Source organism: Schistocerca cancellata, unplaced genomic scaffold (assembly GCF_023864275.1).
Source record: "Schistocerca cancellata isolate TAMUIC-IGC-003103 unplaced genomic scaffold, iqSchCanc2.1 HiC_scaffold_441, whole genome shotgun sequence".
Taxonomy (NCBI): Eukaryota; Metazoa; Arthropoda; class Insecta; order Orthoptera; family Acrididae; genus Schistocerca; species Schistocerca cancellata.
In genome coordinates, this window is record NW_026046458.1 from 10,001 (window position 1) to 15,000 (window position 5,000).

Here is a 5,000-nt window from a genome sequence, read left to right on the forward strand (position 1 = left end):
CATGCTGTAAGTCTGTGCACACAATATGAACCACACCTCAGCGAGACACTCCATCACACATTACTCTCTGCCTGTAACAGACACAGATACGATATGTAAGCACCAGCATGGACCAACGTCCGGTGCATCCTCTCCGCCACAGTACACCATCCACACTATGATAACCACACCAGGGGGTCCAATTATAAAATAGAATATCCCACCCGTCCAACATCCACAATTGCTCAGATAAGCCACCAACACCCACACATGTCCTACACAGGGGTGCACCCAACACCACCACACTGCCTCCTGTTACGGCACAGAAACAATGGCAGGAATGAATCACACAGGTCTGCCACTCCCTTGCCGCAACCACAGACGCGGCGCGCCTCCAGTCACGAGCGAAAAGCGCATCCTGACGAGACAGAACTGCTGTGACATACTGACGCTGCCTCAGACATTCACTTACAATGATCACTACCAACGAACCTGCCCCCCCCCCCCCCCCAAACACACTATCTCTTACCATGTTGTGTACTGTAATCCAACCCATTTTGCACCTTAACCTAACCAAATTTGTAACGCAATTTGTACCGCAATGTAACGCAATTTGTACCGCAATGTAACGCAATTTGTACCGCAATGTAACGCAATTTGTAACGCAATTTGTGTCTTAACCTAACCCACGTTGTGCCTTAACCTAACCCACGTTGTGCCTTAACCTAACCCACGTTGTGCCTTAACCTAACACACGTTGTGCCTTAACGTAACCCACGTTGTGCCTTAACGTAACCCACGTTGTGCCTTAACGTAACCCACGTTGTGCCTTAACGTAACCCACGTTGTGCCTTAACGTAACCCACGTTGTGCCTTAACGTAACCCACGTTGTGCCTTAACGTAACCCACGTTGTGCCTTAACGTAACCCACGTTGTGCCTTAACCTAACCCACGTTGTGCCTTAACCTAACCCACGTTGTGCCTTAACCTAACACACGTTGTGCCTTAACGTAACCCACGTTGTGCCTTAACGTAACCCACGTTGTGCCTTAACGTAACCCACGTTGTGCCTTAACGTAACCCACGTTGTGCCTTAACGTAACCCACGTTGTGCCTTAACGTAACCCACGTTGTGCCTTAACGTAACCCACGTTGTGCCTTAACCTAACCCACGTTGTGCCTTAACCTAACCCACGTTGTGCCTTAACCTAACCCACGTTGTGCCTTAACCTAACCCACGTTGTGCCTTAACCTAACACACGTTGTGCCTTAACGTAACCCACGTTGTGCCTTAACGTAACCCACGTTGTGCCTTAACGTAACCCACGTTGTGCCTTAACGTAACCCACGTTGTGCCTTAACGTAACCCACGTTGTGCCTTAACGTAACCCACGTTGTGCCTTAACCTAACCCACGTTGTGCCTTAACCTAACCCACGTTGTGCCTTAACCTAACCCACGTTGTGCCTTAACCTAACCCACGTTGTGCCTTAACCTAACCCACGTTGTGCCTTAACCTAACCCACGTTGTGCCTTAACCTAACCCACGTTGTGCCTTAACCTAACCCACGTTGTGCCTTAACCTAACCCACGTTGTGCCTTAACCTAACCCACGTTGTGCCTTAACCTAACCCACGTTGTGCCTTAACCTAACCCACGTTGTGCCTTAACCTAACCCACGTTGTGCCTTAACCTAACCCACGTTGTGCCTTAACCTAACCCACGTTGTGCCTTAACCTAACCCACGTTGTGCCTTAACCTAACCCACGTTGTGCCTTAACCTAACCCACGTTGTGCCTTAACCTGCTCTGTAATTGGCATATGACACGTTACATTAATCTAGTGTTGTCTAACCACAACCCTCTGAATATAGTTCGCTACTCGCACCGCCCACCCTCTTGTGTGTCGTTTCATGTTGAACACTTCGCAAGTGTTGCTTACTTTTTACATGCTCCCGCTGTACACTGTAATGTGGACAACTGCAGGATGTACATCGCCCCCCCCCCTCCACCCTGCCTTCGCACGCTGGTCGTTCAGGTGCTTGCGTGTTCAATGCCCTTCGCAGCTGTTCACTGGCATTCGCATGTCGAAGCGCTCAGTCTACGTCGTGGTACGGCCTGTGTCCACTGTCCGCTGATATCGTAAGCTTAATCCTCACATTGTACTGCACATAGGTCCGTATGTACTGAATGATACGCTGTGGCACATGTGTGACCGTACGACTGCGCCCAACAACAGCGAACCATACGGTCCAAATGTTGTGCACTCAGCCACGTGCCGTCTCCCCATAACAGCTACATTGCAGTGTGGTACGCCATAGAGACGTGTGGGAGTAACGGACGCCCTGGATGGCGATCAGCATGAGCCGTCTGTTGATGTAGTGGCGCGTGTATTCAAACGTAGTCGTCTCTTCTCACACAGTGTGATAGCATGGTGCACCGCGTTCCACATCTGCGACATGGTACAGATGCTGGTTGACAGTCGGTCTCGTAATGGACATCGCATACGTAGGGGGCCACCTCCCACGTGTTCTCTAGTCGTGCACATTTTGTTGCGTGTATGTGGGCAGACGTAGTGTGTCGTGACACCTAACAGACAGGTATGCAATAATCGTTGCATTTGCAAACTGGGATGGACGTCTACGTTTGCTGGTGACGTGACGCAACGCAAATGAACAACTGGTAAACCCATTGTGGTGCGGTTGTTGTTGCTGGAGGTAAATCAGTAAGGGCAAATCTGTGTGTGAAGCGATACGCGGCGGTGGCTGGGTGGGACCGTCCCCGGCCGGTGAGGGGGGGCCGCCCGGCGTGCTGGCCGCGCGGTGCGTGGGCGCACGCGCTACAGCCGGCTGGTGGGGGCGCCCAGTGGCAGGCGCGCCGGCCGACGGACGCGGCAGGCGGCGCAGCTGCGCGCCGGGGCACCCTGCGCGCGGCGCCGGGCGGCCAAAGTGGGTCCTCGCGGGCCCGGTGCGAAGCGCGGTGGACATCTGCAGTGTGCTGGTCCGACTGAGGACTGTGTGCGTTGAGGATGCGCCGCCGCCCGGCACTCGGCGCCGCGACGCCGTCTGCTGCTCGGTCGCCCCAGCGGTTCTCGCTGGTGGTTTGTATCGCAGTTGTGCAGATGTGTTGGCACGTGCGCTGTGCTGGGAGAGTTCGCTTCGGCACCCACGTGGGGCCTTTGCCCTTCTGTGGCGCTGGCGTTGGAGCTGCCGGTCACCGTAGGTGGCGCGTGTTGTCTCCCGCCGGCAATGCCACGACAGCACGCTCCCGGGCCTCTGTCGGCAGCGGCAAGCTCAGTTGGGAGCACGGGTGGTCGCACCTAAAGCGTCTACTCGCCTAACTCCGGGCGATTGCGCCTCTCTCGAACCCGACCAAGTACTTAGGACGGCGCTGCGCGCCGCCGGGACCTGAGAGGGTTTCGAGGTGTATTGTGCAGGGGAGCTCAGCCTCCTCCTGTTTGCAGAATAATTGAGCGGACGCTTGCGTGTTCGCGCGGGCCCCTGGGACACACTCCCGGGCGGCCGGCTGCTCAGCTCTAGTTGACGCAGCTCCCTGGTTGATCCTGCCAGTAGTCATATGCTTGTCTCAAAGATTAAGCCATGCATGTCTCAGTACAAGCCGCATTAAGGTGAAACCGCGAATGGCTCATTAAATCAGTTATGGTTCCTTAGATCGTACCCACGTTACTTGGATAACTGTGGTAATTCTAGAGCTAATACATGCAAACAGAGTCCCGACCAGAGATGGAAGGGACGCTTTTATTAGATCAAAACCAATCGGTCGGCTCGTCCGGTCCGTTTGCCTTGGTGACTCTGAATAACTTTGGGCTGATCGCACGGTCCTCGTACCGGCGACGCATCTTTCAAATGTCTGCCTTATCAACTGTCGATGGTAGGTTCTGCGCCTACCATGGTTGTAACGGGTAACGGGGAATCAGGGTTCGATTCCGGAGAGGGAGCCTGAGAAACGGCTACCACATCCAAGGAAGGCAGCAGGCGCGCAAATTACCCACTCCCGGCACGGGGAGGTAGTGACGAAAAATAACGATACGGGACTCATCCGAGGCCCCGTAATCGGAATGAGTACACTTTAAATCCTTTAACGAGTATCTATTGGAGGGCAAGTCTGGTGCCAGCAGCCGCGGTAATTCCAGCTCCAATAGCGTATATTAAAGTTGTTGCGGTTAAAAAGCTCGTAGTTGGATTTGTGTCCCACGCTGTTGGTTCACCGCCCGTCGGTGTTTAACTGGCATGTATCGTGGGACGTCCTGCCGGTGGGGCGAGCCGAAGGCGTGCGACCGCCTCGTGCGTGTTCGTGCGTCCCGAGGCGGACCCCGTTGAAATCCTACCAAGGTGCTCTTTATTGAGTGTCTGGGTGGGCCGGCACGTTTACTTTGAACAAATTAGAGTGCTTAAAGCAGGCAAGCCCGCCTGAATACTGTGTGCATGGAATAATGGAATAGGACCTCGGTTCTATTTTGTTGGTTTTCGGAACCCGAGGTAATGATTAATAGGGACAGGCGGGGGCATTCGTATTGCGACGTTAGAGGTGAAATTCTTGGATCGTCGCAAGACGAACAGAAGCGAAAGCATTTGCCAAGTATGTTTTCATTAATCAAGAACGAAAGTTAGAGGTTCGAAGGCGATCAGATACCGCCCTAGTTCTAACCATAAACGATGCCAGCCAGCGATCCGCCGCAGTTCCTCCGATGACTCGGCGGGCAGCCTCCGGGAAACCAAAGCTTTTGGGTTCCGGGGGAAGTATGGTTGCAAAGCTGAAACTTAAAGGAATTGACGGAAGGGCACCACCAGGAGTGGAGCCTGCGGCTTAATTTGACTCAACACGGGAAACCTCACCAGGCCCGGACACCGGAAGGATTGACAGATTGATAGCTCTTTCTTGATTCGGTGGGTGGTGGTGCATGGCCGTTCTTAGTTGGTGGAGCGATTTGTCTGGTTAATTCCGATAACGAACGAGACTCTAGCCTGCTAACTAGTCGCGTGACATCCTTCGTGCTGTCAG

At 53.7% G+C, this 5,000-nt stretch overlaps 1 non-coding gene across 1 annotated transcript in view; it reads left to right on the forward strand.

Moving 5' to 3' along the window:
* The first annotated feature begins 3,527 nt into the window (after window positions 1-3,527).
* LOC126125794 (small subunit ribosomal RNA) overlaps window positions 3,528-5,000 on the forward strand; it is a 1,909-nt gene continuing 436 nt past the window's right edge. Inside the window, exon 1 of the ribosomal RNA XR_007526608.1 lies at window positions 3,528-5,000. This exon is cut by the window's right edge and continues 436 nt beyond it. This is a non-coding gene — a ribosomal RNA (small subunit ribosomal RNA).